The sequence below is a fragment of the Hermetia illucens genome, chromosome 4, assembly GCF_905115235.1.
Source record: "Hermetia illucens chromosome 4, iHerIll2.2.curated.20191125, whole genome shotgun sequence".
Lineage (NCBI taxonomy): Eukaryota > Metazoa > Arthropoda > Insecta > Diptera > Stratiomyidae > Hermetia > Hermetia illucens.
Window position 1 is genome coordinate 65,762,113 of NC_051852.1, and position 16,689 is coordinate 65,778,801.

Sequence of the window (16,689 nt, forward strand, 5' to 3'; positions counted from 1 at the left end):
AGCCTTAGCATAATCAATATAGCAACTACAGAGGATTCTTTGGCCTCTACTTGCTTGTCCTATAACTACCGAGTCGATAATGAGTTGCTCTTTGCAACCCCTTGACCCAACTCGGAAGTCCTTCTAATCCTCGAACAGAATGTTGTTGGTTTTGAGGTGCGCATCGATCCTTGCACTAATAATGGACGTGATGAATTTGTAGAGGGATGGTAAGCAAGTAATCGGTCTTGTATCTGCGGGGTCCTGCACCGTGTCCTTAGGGATAAGGTAGGTAATCCCCGCATTGAGGAAGGGTGGAAATTCCTCCGGCCGACTCATGACCTCATTTATACTGCGTGCCAACCGACTGTGTACGCTGGTAAATTTCTTATACCAGAAATTTTGCACCCGATCCAGACCTGGGCGCTTCCAGTTCTTCGAGCTGTTTATGGCTCGTCGAAATTCCTCTTTGGTAACATCCGCAAAATTCATGCCAGGCGTATTGGCATGGCGGGTGCCTTCGGCGATGATCCACTCAGCATGCGGGAAACGCTTGACGAATCTCTGATGCAACAAGGGGCGGTAAGATGTACTCGCCCCGCCGTTATTTCGTAGTAGGAGCGGATGATGAAGAGGTTCATTTGTTCAGTCCATTTCATCCAATGCCTACGCGAACCTGTTGAAGTCGTCGCCATAAATTGTGGCGAAACAGCTGCAGCAGGCGGAGCAATGCTCCTGGTCGTCGTGACACCTAGACGTCGAACTGCCCCACGACTAGCGGTTTCGACGCCGTGCTGTCCATTACGGGAGCCTGACCCAATCACCAAGTCAGACGACTTCCGCCGGTTATCCGTATTGGACCTTAAATTCCTTCTTCTCATAGATGGATTTGCATTTTATACCTAACTGCCAGGTGTGCGGATAGCTTCCTCAGTGAGTAGCTTGCAAGACTGCAAAGTTCCTGCACTTTCCTCACCTACCCCCTGAGACGCTGCGGTGGCATACAGCCATTCAGACTGAAGCTATCCATCCCTCCTCCTTTCACAACCGGGCTTGGGACCGGCTACGGCGGAGTTATTAGTGTTACTTTATTTTTTGTTTTTTTTTTTATATATACAATTAATTTTAAACCACCGGAAGACATATCATTTATCGGTGGAGTTTCGCTCTTCTGGAGAGTTTCTTTTCATTTTGGTCGACGCATTCGCTTCTGGGTGCGTTGTTGGTGTCTTCGTTTCGCTCGTGCGGGCTTTTGTGGGTGCGGTCTGCCGTAGTCAGAGCAGGGCCTTTTTAGAATTCGGTACAGCTGCGTCTTCGACAACACTCGCGTCACTAACTTTGCTTTAGTTACGTCGTTTGACAATAAAGACGCGGCAGGCCCGTCGGACTCTCGCCGTGCGCGTGCCTTCATTTTGGCGACGGAATCCGGAACTGTGGTTCGTCCATTTGGAGGCACTGTTCCAGATGTCCGGAATAACGGCGGACGCGACCAAATTTAACCACGCGATTGTAGGTCTGGATGAGGAGTCCATCCTCCTGGTGGCGGACATTGTGAAATCGGCCTCCTACACACTGTTGAAGCTCGAGTTGATCAAACGCCTGTCGGTAAGTAAGTCAGGTAAGCTGGATTGCTTGTTGGCAGGTTTGACATTGGGCGATCGAACTCCCAGCCAATTGCTTCGCGAAATGAGGCAATTTGTTGAAATCACTCTGCCTGTGACAACTCCCGGAGAGCACCCAGGCGGTTCTCGCGTGCGTCTCCTGTTCTTTGGAGGCGCTGGCAGCTGGGGCTGATAAGGTGCACGTTCAGCAGCCTTCTGACGAAGTTGGCGTGCTGAAGCGTGAAATAGCCGCGCTAGTGGCCAACATTGCTGAAATGAGGGCGACGCTGGATACCCAGCGTTCAGTCGCGAGCTCGCTCGCGGTCTGCTCGAAAAGGGCGATCGGGTAGCAGCTCGTCAGGACAACCTACGGACCGAAGCATTTGTTGGTACCATCGCAGATTCGGCGAAAAAGCGATCCAGTGTAAATTCGCGCCTGCCTCGAAAAACTAGATCCGCGGAGGGTCCTGCGACCGCCACCCAGAATGCAGCACCACGTCGGCTAACAATTTATGACTCTCAGCAGGCGCAGTTATCTCGTAGATACTGATTCCGTGTTCCGGCTTGCTATCAAACTATGTCGTCACCAGCACCATAGTACACATGAGCATATTCTGACGACATCGCCCGTCGGCTGACTGTTGCAGTATTAAGAAGCAACAAACAATATAAGTAAAAAAGAACTAGGTTTTTTCCTTTATCCTGTAAATATTTTTATTTTTTCACGTCTCCTTTCGGAGACCACGTGCCTCCTTCCTCAATGCTAGTACCTAATTCTTAGGTACTTAAGTTGCAGCGAGGTGGAAATCATTGGAGTTTTTTATTGATCGGGTGAGTTAGTAGTTCGAGTAGCTGAGGAGTAATTGAGTTGCAGAGAAGTGAGTTAGTAGTTGGGGTAGCTGGGGAGTAATTGGGTTGCAGAAGAGTGAGTTAATAGTTTGAGTTGCAGAAGAGTGAGTTAATAGTTGGAGTAGCAGAGGAGTTGCAGAGTAACCAAGTAGAGGAGTTGCAGACTATCATCTAAATTCAGCAGCGAGGGACAGGAGATCGTCATTCCCAAAGGAATAAGTGCGCTTAGTAAAATACTAGGCTGGACTTGGGATGATCTGTGCCATATTTTGATACTCCCAAACAATTGGTCCGTCGAACCAGATAGGATGCCAAACTCGAAAGTGTAAGGAAGTCCCCAGTGAAGCTCCGACAAGAAAAAAGGACGCGGGAGCGTTTTGCTGCGGCATGGGAAGAAGTGCAACAGCTTTATTGGGATTTCCTCGCCGGCCATAGCCACTTTCTTCGCCAAAACGCTTCTAAGGACATTACTTATTTTCGAGAAAATAAATTATCCGTAATGATCGGTAATTACAATGCGACTAAGGAGCTGATTGGTCGTGTTTATCGCCAGTCGATGTAGAAATCACAGGTGGTAGGAAAACATCAAGTCCGCGTCCCGGACCTTCAGCAGAGCTTAATGATGCTCGAGGGGAGATGGAGGACGCGACAAAACAACCGGAAAACTTGTTCTCTAGAGTTTGTTTCCCCAGGGTGCGCGATGAATTGAACATGCCTTTTAGTGACATACCGTTGCCGACAAGAGGCTTTGGCCTTAGAAACTCCGGGACCGAAGTCAATCCTTATTGGAATCGCGACCATAGACCTCGTCTTGTCACCAGTCCCTGATATTCCTTTGTTTGATGGGGACCTTCGTCAATTTGAGTCTTTCCGTAGTATCTTTCAATCAGTCTATGAAGGATCTGATATTGGGCGACTAGAGAGACTAATGATGCTGCAGAGCAAATTAAAAGGTGATGCGAGGAGAGTCGTAGAACACCTAGGAGTGCATGGGGAGAACTACGAGAAGGCCTTGGAACTTCTGGATCGACGCTACAGTAATCCTCGGGCGCTGGTAGAAAAGGAAATCCAGGCACAGGCAGGTCAGGATGACCTGTGCCATATTTTAATACTCCCAAACACTACTTGTGAGACTATGGGTTGCTGGTGGACTTGCAGAACAGGTCCCTTACAGACTCTACAACCACCCTTAATTCGTGAGACCAAATCTCATCTCTTCCTAATAACAATCTTTCCGTACTTTTGGAGGACATTACTGACTCTCGTGTTCGAGCACTCCTCCAAAAATTCAGCCAGATTACTACTGAATGTAGTCTCTCTAAACCAGTGAAGCACAGTGTGCAGCACCACATTAACAATACTAGTTTCCCTATCTGCTCGAAGGTGCGTCCTCTACCACCCCAGAAGCTGGCTAATGCACGGAAAGAGTTTGAACAACTTATGCAACAGGGTATCTGCAGACCTTCGGACAGCTGTTGGTCTTCCCCACTCCATACGGTTCCTAAGCCAAACGACGAATGGCGCCCCTGTGAGGATTACAGAAGGCTAAATGCGCAGACTGTTCCAGACCGATATCCTATTCCACTCATCCCTGACTTTACGCATCATCTCGCAAACTGCCGCATCTTTTCGACCTTAGATTTAACCAAGGCCTATCAGCAAATCCCTGAAGCTCCTGAAGACATTCCAAAGACGACAATATGCACACCCTTTGGACTCTTCGAGTTCACACGGATGACTTTCGGAATGTGCAATGCGGCGCAAACCTTTCAAAGGTTCATTCACTCAGTCCTGCGAAACCTCGACTTCTGTTTCGTATATTTGGATGATGTTTTGATCGCTTCTTCCCCAGAGTCTGAGCACTTAGCCCATCTCGAGTGCATTTTCAACGTCTCCTTGTGGCCGGTTTAGTCCTAAACGTTGATAAATACAAGTACTTCCAGACACTGGTGAAATTCCTCGGCCACTTCATTTCCCCTGAAGGAATACAGCCCGACCCAGACAAGGTGCAAATACTTCTGGTCCTCCATGAATAAGGACATCAACTCCTGAGCCAAAGAGTGCATCGCATGCCAAAAGTGTAAGACCACCAGGCATGTAAGAAAAGAAGTGGGCTCATTTCCCCGCACTACCAAGCGGTTGCACACCATACACCTCGACATCGTAGGCTCTTTGCGAGCCTCGCACGGTTACAAGCATTCCCTTACAATCATCGACAGATTTACGCGGTGGCCTGATGCAATGCCTCTGAAGGACATTACGGCGCAATCTTATGCCGAAGCCTCTGTCAAGTGTGGATCCCTCGCTTCGGCGTCTCTGCAATGATTATCACTGAACAGGGAATACAATTTGAGTCCACCCTTTTCTCAGTGTTAGGCAAACCCCTGAGATTCAAACGTTAGCGAACCACGGCTTACCACCCGCAATCCAATGGACACCGGACACTGAAAGCCGGCATTATGGCGCGCGATGATCCTTCCTGGACTCAGGCCTTACTTCTCGTCCTGCTCGGACTACGAACAACCCGCCAAAAGAAATTTGCTGCCAGCCCCGCGGAGCTGGCATACGGGGAGAGCCCAAGACTCCCAAGCGGTCCGGTCTTCGACAAGGGATCGGGTCTCACAGATTCGGGATTGCTGCGCCTGCTGAAAGACAACCTTCACCACATTAAAGTAGTTAAGTGCACGCACGTCCTGATCAGGACGAATGCTGTCCGGAAGCCGCTGCAACTTCCATACGAAGGCCCGTATCGTGCTCTCGAGCGGGGAGAGCATTTTTTCCAGCTCGAGATCGGTCTCGGTCTCCAGGATGAAACCCGTTTGCGCCCCAACTCAACGTCGTGTTCGCTTCGCCGTGTGATGGGGAACGCAGTTCCGAGTTCAGTCGCTGAAACCCCTAGGTTTCATCTGGGGCAGAGTGATGTGGCGCAGCGGCGTTAACAAATAAAATAAATAAATTTCGAATGTTGTTAATTCCATTGACAGTTGCCACCACCGGTGTTCTCTGTGGCAGAATAGGCCTGGATTAGGTCGGAAAAAGAATGGAATTTAAAAAATGAATTTTTGAAATGTCAATTAAGAAAAAAGTATAGACAAAGTTTTGAATTTCTCGCCCACTTTATGTAATAAAGTTATTTAAATTATAAAATTAAATAAAGTTTTTATGATTGATTTCCTTCTGCGGTTTTAACCCATAAACAACAAGTTTATAGACTTTATAAAAGGGCTTTGCGAAATCTAAAAGCTTGGTTAGATCGAAGGCATATTTATCGCTACCAAGCTGTACTCCTGCGCCAGTTTGACGAATCGCGTTGCATTAAAGATTTGTGGAATAACTCAAGATTTCCTCGAAACTTCCTTGAAAAGCAAAACTAGATCGGGTCTGTGATTAACACTGTGGTCGGTGGCAATAGTGTGATCCCACAGTAGTTTGACTCGATCATTTTCCAAAATTCTCTGCGGAGTATATTTATAATAAAGATGGTAGGTTGCCACTAAGTTATATTTCAATGCAGGGTTTTGATGGAGAATCTTGCAGACGGAGTTATGACCATTAGTGTACTCGGTACTGCTCAACATCCTGCACGCAGATGTTATGTGCTGGATGGTCTCCTCTTCACAGTTGCATAACCTACAACTGGAGTTGATGATTGAGGAGTCGTGAAGAATGTACCATTTATAATTTTCTGTTGGGAACGAAGCATCCTGAATTGAAGTTAGGAATGCTTCGGTCTCATAGAAAAGTACGCCATTAGTCAACCAATTGTTGGAGGCTTCGATGTCAATGCCTGACAACAACTAATTCTTTATATGACCTCCGTGAATGGGTTTCACTTTCCACATGTCGATCTTCTGTTGGACTGAACTGACTGAATGGACATGGGATCCCATTCTCTGTTTTCAAATTCAAAGTAGATAATTTATTATCTGCCATAACGGTAGCCTGATGTATTTGGCTAGAGAATTGTCTCTCAAAGAAAAACTCACGAAGAGTATGCACTTCTTCCTGATGAGGTGGGATGGCAATCCTCAATTTCTCGGCAGCACTATTGTGCATGGTGTTATTTGCAAGAACTACCCATACTCGTCTATTGACAGATTCTAAATCCGTATTACTTTACTGCATCACACCAAAAGTATAAAGAAGGATGGGAATAGCGAAGGTGTTAATTGGCATGATTTTATTATTCCCGAACAGCTCAGTTTTCAGGACAAGATCCGAACGCCGTTCGAATTCACCCAGCAGCTTAGATTTGATTATTGCCACAGCAGGTGTTGTTGTTTGCAATATGCCGAGGTATTTCTAGAATTCGTCGGAATCCATATATATATATTTTATGGATAGATTTCACCACGCGCGCGATGGGTAGCCTGCGACTATACTGCAGCCTTCCCACGTTACGCATCATCCTTGCAAGTGATGAGCTAGCATTTGCTGCCTTCTCCCGCGCATAATCCAAGTGTTCCTTGAAACTCAGTTTGGCATCGATCATCACCCCCAGGTATTTGACAACCGATTTTGAGACGACCTCACGATTACCAACCCGGATGGTAACCGTGTTGTTCTTCCTACGATTGGTAATGAGCTCCGTTTTTCGTCCGCCAAGTCCAGCTTGGCCATTCGTAACCATGACTTGATGGTATGAATGGCTTCATTTGCATAAAGCTCCACGTCCTTGGGATGCTTTGCAATTGCAACTACCGCCAGGTCGTCCGCAAAACCAATCAGCGTTGTCTCCTCCGGCACGCGTAGGCCAAGCACTCCGTCGTACATTATGTTCCACAGCAGTGGTCCCAATACCAGGTCCTTAAGGCACACATGCTGTCACAATGTACTCGTCCGTCTCGTACCAGAGAAGTCTGTCCGAAAGGTAACTCTCGATTAGCCGAGCCAAGTAACAAGGAACACCACTTCCTGATTGGCTTGTCTTCCGCACGCCCAGATTGTGGCGTTGCCAAACGCATTCATCGCCCAAGGCACACTGCCGTGGTTTCTGTACGGCTCGCAAATTACCACGACATCCACATTCGATTCTCTGAAGCATCTCTTTAGAGATATTTGCTCTCTGAGCCTGCACACGACCCAACCTATTCTTACCTTGCCCACGGTAAAGTGCCGCCATATGCCTTCTTCATCCTTTTTATTGCATTCTGGTCTATATCGCTAAGGTTGAACTGTTGCTTTAGCGCAGCACACATGTCCCCCCGTGAGGTGAACTCATCTAGGTTCTTGCATTCAACCACTATCTCCTGCTTCCGAGCTCTTACCTGAGTTTCCTCTCCTAATACCTTTTTCACCTTGTCGCGGAAGTTATCGGTCGACTTGTCGCCTGATATGGCTTACACTGTCTCCCAAATCCATCAATTTCGAGTCTGATTTCACTTTTCGGAGGATGTCGGCATAGGACATATTTCCCTTCTTGGAAATAATTATTATTTCCGGGCGGTGCTTCTTTTTATCCTTTTTTCTCTTGTTTCTCACCTTAATCCAATGTTTGGGCCTCCGAGCGTTGGTTTCCTCCACTTTTGCAGGTGTTGCGGCTGCAATCGTGAGATTACCGATTTTCGTAGGTACTCTCGCCGGCTCCGCCTTCTTCGGGACTTGCTGCGGTCCTAGAGGCTCGCTGGTACCGTCTCTAGTCCGTTTTCCCGCCTGACTTATCTTGGGGAGGCGTCACCTGTGTTTCCCTTGTGACCTTCCCACCTGACGCTTGGGAATTCTTTTCTTTGATATAAGTTGAATATTACACCTCTCCTTGATGAATTCGCACAGTTCATTTATTCCATTCCGGTATGTTCCCGTTTACTCTCGCGCCTTGCACCACAAGGAATGATGTCGATCAAGGGATTATTCATGTTTCTTTCAGAGTCCCGCAACGAATATCGACTACCAAAGGGAACCATTGTCATCGGTGGTGATCTCCCAAGCTTCGAACTCCTCCTAAACGGATCCGTTGTGGACCTAACTTCCACTCCACCATTATCTCTTGTAGCATTAGATGCCACAATAGTCAGTTTCCCACTACTGAGGCACTGCAGTCGTTGGATATCGACGGCCGGCACTCGGTTTCCGAAGCCCTGCACCGTAAAACAACTAAAACCAATTTTAAAATTACCAAAATGTGAAAAAAAGGTAAATATATATAAATGCACTCCCCGGCCGGGAATATGTTAAATGATGAAATGCGTGTTTAAAATGTACAAGCTAAACTGAGACAAAATATGAAATTTATACCTCACTTATTTCGTATTCGAAATGTGCAATTAGAGTTGAAGTGTCTCCGACTCGTTGATTATCAATGCGGAATCAGATGAAAATTGTGTAATTACATAAAAGTTTTGGAAGAGGTTTAGTTAAACGTGTAGGACGAGCATGGTAACACGCAATTAGTAGACGTACTAACTTGTTACTATAACTTGCAATCCTACACAGGCAAGATAATTGGCAATGGATCTTAACGAAAATCCTCCAAAATAGATGTGTTGTAAAAATATTTGTTTGTGTGAAAACAGGTTTAGCTTGAAACCCTTCAGAGTCTAGTTTACGCTCGAAAAAGATAAGATCTGGTATTATTGTTTTAGATACCAGCGAGTAAAATACGATTGTTTTAGATACCAGCGAGTAAAAGACGATTGTTTTAGATACCAGCGAGTAGAATACGATTGCTATAGATACGACGTGAGGAGAATACAGCAAACCTTAAGAAGTTAGATAGATTTGTTTTATTTTATCACAAAAAGTGAAATTAAGTACTTTACATTTTGGTGCTTCGAGCCGGATTTAGCGGCACTAATTAATTGTCTTGCAATTGTGTAAAATTTTGTGTCAAAATGAGTGAATTATTGAAGCAAAAATCGATGGACATCTGTGCAAAGTAGCAGAGATTTGGGAAATTTCTGGAAAACATGGATGAAAAATCCTTTGAGGAGATTGAAATACGGCTCAATGATATAAAGGAACTGAAGTAGAAATTTGAAAGCGTTCACGAAAAATTAGAGGAAATTGGTGAAAGTGATGAAAATGAAGTGGAGTTGTTTGAAGAGAAATACTAATAATAGTGATCTTAGTGTTTCACCTTTGCGATTTCATTCAAAGACAAGGGAGTCAAGTGCAAGAAGGGAAAGAAGTGTTAAATTACCCAAGATGTCGTTGCCAGAATTTGATGGTGATATTTCAAACTGGCCACCATTTAGAGATAGTTATGAGTCACTTGTGCATAAAAATGAATTGAATCCAGTAGATAAATTTGCTTATCTTCGTAGTGTACTGAAAGGTAAAGCATTTAAATCAACTGATCATCTCAGTGTGACAAACAATAATTATGATTTCGCCTGGAAGACTTTATTAGACAGATATAACAGTCGTAAAAAATTAATCAACAGAATCGTCATTGTTTGCGCATCCACGAGTTTATCGGGAGAATTATACTGATTTGCGAAAGTTAGTAACATCTTTGAATAAAATAGTTCATTCTTTGGCTGTTTTAGATATACCGGTGAATTCTTCGAATGCAATTTTTGTGCATGTGGAAGTTGATAAACTGAATTTGGTGACGAAGAAGCATTGGGAAACTCAAACCAAAGATATTGAGGATCCATCCTTCAATGACTTTAAGAGTTTTGTATTGGGACAGTGTCAAATCTAAGAGAATGTTGAACCAAAAATGCGTCCATCTACCAGCCAAGGCAACATCAAAAAGCTGTTTAAAAAACCAAATGTGATGGTTGTTCAAAATAAGTTCACTATGAAAGGCATCAAATGCGATGAATCGGACCATATAATTTATAAGTGTCCAGAATTTTTAAAGTTAAGTATAAAAGATAGAATTAATAGTATTAAGAATTTAAAAGCATGCTTCAATTATTTGAAACCTTCACATTGCTCCAATATTTGTACTAAAAGAGGGTGTCAAAAATGTAATTTAAAGCATAATACATTGTTGCATATTTATCAAGAGCAGCCACTTGAGAAAAAGCCAAGGAGGGAAACGACTGTTAATAATGATCCCATATGACTAAATAATGTAATGTAAATAATGTGTCATCTACCATTCAAATCAAACGAAATTCATCAGGCTATAATTGGAACTGTATTATTGAAATTATTTGACAGTAATAATGTTTGCTGCTATTTTAGATTCAGGTTCTGAGTCAAATTTTATAACATCTGAATTATTGAGAAACATGAATTTCAATATATATCAAAATCAAAACATAAACGTATATGGAATTAATGGCAAGGAGTCTAACATTTCGAGATCTATTAATGCACGCATAAGCTTTAATACCTACACAAAGCATTTGAACTTTCTATGTGTAGACCGAATTATGAATAATGTTCCAGCACAAAATATGCCTAAATTTTTTTTACTCATCGGGGATGATAGGTTAGCGGATGTTAATTACTTTATATCAGCTACTATTAATGTTTTGTTAGGCGTTGAATGCTTTTATGACTTTTTAAAAGGAGGTAGGCTAAATTTGACTAAGGGATTACTGCTTCAGAACATTGTTTTTGGCTGGATGGTAACCGGTCATACAAACACAAAATCAAATGACAAAGTTTCATTATGTTTAGATGTTGAAAAAAGTCTAGAAAAGAAAAAATTTAACGGAATTAAATAAAACTGTAAATAGATTTTGGGAATGTGAAACTATTCAAGCTAACAAGATTGAAAAAGATAATCAGATAGAATTGCTTTTTGAAAAAAAATATTATAGTTCGGGGACTAATGAAGGTAGATTTATTGTTCAGCAGCATTTCAATGAAAACATTAAAAATTTAGGAAGCACGTATACAACTGCTTTGAGAAGATTTTTAGGATTGGAAAAAGAATTGCTAGCAAATAATGAATTGAATACACATTATTCAGAGTTCATGATGGAGTACTTAAACTTAAAACACGAGATTAGCATCGAATCAAAATGATTTTAGTGGCTACTTTTTGCCACATCATGGGGCATTGCGCCCTTCAACTAAATCGACTAAGCTGAAGGTGGTTTCTGATACATCTTGCATCTCATCTAATGGCATATCCTTAAATAGTTTGTCATTAGGTCCGAAATTGCAACAGGATATTTTTGATATTTTAATCAGATTTAGAAAATATAAATATGTATTAACTGCAGACATTAGAATGATGTACCGTCAAATTTTAATGAACGAATTAGATACCTGTTATCAAAAGATTTTGTGACGTCCGAATAGAAATGAAAAGATACAAATTTTTGAATTATTAACGCTTACCTATGGTACCGCGGATGCTCCATATCTTGCAGTAAAATGTTTACAATCCCTTGCTAATTTAAACAAGTCGGGAAACCGGAAGCTGGGCGCTTCAGGTACGAAAAGTTTTGTGTATTTCTTAGTACGTAGCACGTAATATATCCATATATTATGTGAGAGTATCCACTTTCGGGTGATATTGACATTCAAAGTCTTCAATTTTCAAAGAAGCAACAAATTTGAGGTATTATAACTTTGTTAGTAATAGTGCGATTTCTATCAAACTTGGCAAGATCATGCTCTATATTATGGAGTATATCGCTGCAAAATTTCACTACTACTACTACTACTAAGATGAACTTAAGGGGGGTTTCCAACCAATTACAAAAGATTGTAGTAATATACTATTATTAACTTTATTTAAACAGATATCGGCATGGAAGGTATTTCGGAGGCTAGGCACCATATAGTGGCAGCCTCCTGATTTTTTTCAGATTTTCCGGTTTGGTAGTTTCTGAGAATGGCCCCCTTAAAGAAGTGATCACTTTCAACCCCCCGCGCTCCCCACCCTTCCAACGAATGTCAAAACTAAGATCGGCTTTGTAAAGTACTAATCGAGACCTTTATTTTGATACCCCACATGACTATATTTGATGAAAAAAAATTTTACACCCCCCTTTTGCATGTATGGGGACCCCCCTTTAAATTCGTCATAAAAGGATGTAATTCACTGTATGCGTGAGCGTTCACAGTTCCCACCTTTAGTGTCAATCGCTATAACCGTCTCCGAGAAAAATGCGTGTGACGGACAGACAGACAGACAGACAGTAAACCGATTTTAATAAGGTTTTGTGTTTACACAAAACCTTAATAAGAGGGAATATCCCTTAGAAAGCCAAATTATACTTTCTGAGTTTTATATGGATGATTTAGTAACGGGAGCAAATTTTTTGAAGCATACTATCACAAGGCTCCACAAAGCGGGAGAGTTCGGGGACTAGTCCGAAATAATGTGACAAACGGTTCCAGGCTAGCTCTCTGACGATGGGGAGGTGTTTAGTTGGTAGTCCGACGACGTACCGAATCGGGAGTCCAACACTGTGTGCGTAAATGCATTCACCTACCCTACCCCAAAAAAAAAAAATACTATCACAAGCAAAACTTGAATTGCACAAATGGTATTCTAACTCTTATGATATAGTAAACAAGTCGGGAAACCGGAAGCTTGACGCTTCAGGTATAAAAGGTTTTTTTGCTTCCCTATGTGAGGAGCATAACGTAGTTCTCCATTGGCTTATAGCATTGACCCGAGATATTGAAATCGTTCAGTTCTGGGCAGGTTACTGCCATTGCCAGAATTGAGCGATTTAAGCATCTCGAAGGGCAGGTTACTGCCATTCCCAGAACTAAGCGATTTAAAAATCTCGAGTCAACGCTACCAGCCAATGGCGAACTGCGTAATGAAATTGTTTCACGCATTAATGCAACCTGGATGAAGTGGCATTCCCCAACTGGTGTTCTTTGTGATCGACGTATCAGCGCACGTCCCAAATCTAAAATTTACTGCAATGTCGTCCGTCTGCCGCTCTCTATAGTTCTGAGTGTTGGCCGACTATAAAGGACAATGAACGGCGTCTTGCGGTAATGGGGACGAAGATGTTGCATTGCACTGGTGGCGTGACACGTTTTGATTACGTCTGAAATGAGAATATCCGCGATCGATATGGGTTTGCATCGATCGTGGAAAAACTGCAAGAGAGGCGTTTTCGATGGGGTGGTCACGTAATTCACGCTAACGAGAATTCAACAACCAGTATTGATCAGAACATCGAAAGCAATGGTAAGCAACCAAAAAGCCGGCCTAAACAATGGTGGCTTGATACGCTGGATGGGGATTTAAAGGTCTCGCGATTACATCCTGATCAGGCATTTGATAAAATAAAATGACGAAACCGATCACCACGAGCCGACCCCGCTTGCGAACTGAAGGCTGAAGAAAAAGAAAAAGATGTGAGGAGCGACGAGTGCACGACAGCTCCGTGTAATATAGCTAAAAATTCCATTGCCCTCTATTTTCTGGAAAGCGATTTAGATAAATCATTTGATGGAAAGCCCTGTGTTGATAATGGTCAACCTCATACGCTTCACGCCCTCAGGTTAATATTATTAGCGAATGAAAACAATTTAACCAACATCAAATATAAACAAGTCGAAATACCGGAAGGTCGCGCTTCGGGTATAAACGTTTTGTGTTCATCTTATGTGAGAAACTTCAACGCACATTTTTCTGTCCGTATACAGCTACAAATTCAACATAATTCAACATATTACAGCCATAGATATCACACTCACCCTAAACAAACAAACTGCCTATTACCGAATACTGTACACATATATGCACGTATATAAATCTATCGTACCCATATTTTCGATTTACTTCTTATATCTATTTGAATTAGGCACTACCCGCAAAGTTCAAAATTGTAAAGTTTCACCCCCTATAACTTTGTTAATAATCGTTGGATTTTCTTCAAATTTGATCACTGTGCATTATGTTCTTCATTACACGCATGCCAAATTTTGTACTTCTGGGATGAACATAAGGGGGGGTGCCGGGTAAATTTCTAAAATGTGGAAATATACTATTATTAACTTTATTTGTGCAGATATCGGAACCGGATATATTTTGAGGCCTAGATTTCGTAGAGATGCACTACTGTGATTTTTTTCAGATTTTTCGGTTGGATAGGTTCGGAGAACGAGACCTGTTACACTTTTTGTGGATCATATTTTGAACCCTCACTCTCCTATGTTTCATCTAATATCAAATATTGAACCAGATTCGAAAAGTACTAATTGAGACCTTTCATTTGATACCCTACATGGCTACATTCTGTGAAAAAAAAAATTGCACCCTCCATTCACATGTATGGGGAGCCCCCCTTAAACTTAACACAAGATGGCGCCACTTACTGCATGTAAAGGGATCACCAGATTACATACTCTCACCAATTTTCGTGATAATCGGTCCAGTCGTTTCCGAATAAATCGGGTGTGACAGACAGACAGACAGACAGACGGACAGACAGGCACCGTCTCGATTCTAATAAGGTTTTGTTTCACACAAAACCTTAAAAAGGGCTAGGGAGAATTAGATTCTTCTTGAATGGAATTTTAATATTTCACTCGAATTTCAATTATTCTCGTTAATTATGACGTCAGCATCTTATTTGTATGGCTTAGAATGCTGTTAATTAGCACGAAATTGATAAGTTTGAACTGCTATAACTTTCCAACTAATAGCTGGATTTTCATGAAACCTGGCATGTGTATGCACGAGGCTGTCCTCTATGTCGGTGCAATTTTAGTACACTTAGGATGAACTTAAGGGGAGTTTTTTAGTCTATTTCTAAAAGTTGATAATATACTATTAGTAAATTTTTTGAGCAGATACCGGAATGGGACATCTCTCGAAGATTAGATTTCACATAAGTGTTTTACAAAAAACCTTAAAAAGGGCTGCAGGCAAATAGATTCTGCATAAATGTGACTTTAATATTCCACGCGAATGTCAATTATTCCGGGTAATTATGGCGTCAGCATTTGATTTGCATGGCTTTGGAAACAGTAAACTCGCGCGAAATTGCTAAATTTGAACTGCTATAACTTTGGCGTTAGTTGCCTGATTTCCATGAAATTTAGCACATATATACGAAATATTGTCCCCTATGCTGGTACAAAATTCGGAAGTCTTAGGATGAATTTAAGGGGGGTTTTTCAGTAAATTTCTAAAAAGTAGTAATATACTATTAGTAAGTTTATTTGAGCAGATATCGGAATGGGACATATTTTGAGGCCTAGATTTCATCTAGGCGCACCACCTCGATTTTTTTCCGGATTTTTAGGTTGGGTAGTTTCCGAAAATGAGTCCTGTCTCACTTCAAATGCGTACATTTTGACTCCTTACTCACGCACTTTGCAACTTATGCCAAAACTAATGTCAGTTTCGGAAAGTACAAATCGAGACCTTTCATTGATATCCTACACAACTATATCCGGTGAAAAAAATTTTTGAATCCCCCTTTTGCATGTATGGGGAGCCCCCCTTTAAACTCCACCTAAATTTATGCCACTCGCTGTATGCGTGGGATTCCATAGTTCCCATCTGTCCACCAAATTTCGTTCGGATCGGTTTAGCCGTTTTGGAGAAAAATGCGTGTGACAGACAGACAGACATTGAAACGATTTTAATAAGGTTTTGTTTTACACAAAACCTTAAAAACATATCACAAATGAGTGTAGACGCGTTTGATTCAAAATGCAACTCAAAAGTACAAGGTGTATCATGGAATGTCTTGCATGATTATTTTTAATTTCCTAATTATTGTTTCTGCAATATGAATAACATAACCAAGAAAAATGTTTAAGTGAGATCTCAATGATATATGATTCAATGGGATTATTGGGTCCAACATCGTTTAAGGCTAAATATTTAATGCAGCAAATATGGAAGTCTGAATCAAACTGGGATGATAATATTCCAGTTGAAATATTAAAAACGTGAACTATGGTTAAATCTCAGCTTGGACTTTTAGAGAATATAAAGATTAATAGAACATTTGAAATGAATGAGTCCGAAGTTGTTGATGTAATTGGATGGATATGGTGCCTGTGTTTATATCAGAACCAAGAGAGAGGAAAATCATGAATTCAAGTTATGTTCCAAATCTATGATTACTCCAACAAAGGGATTAACCTTACCGCGATTAGAACTAAATGGAACTGTCTTGTTAGCTAAATTAATGAAATGGATAGTAACTACTTTAAAACTAAATCACGACCCAAATATTACACTCTTTTCCGACAGTATGATAGCCTTGAGTTGGATAAAAACTAAGGTATTATGTAGAGATATTTACATTAATAATAGCGTAAGTGAGATTTTGAATATTTCCAATCCTGAACAAAGGTATTACACAAACACGAAATCAAATCCAGGTGATTTCGATAGTAGGAGCATGTTACCAATCGACTT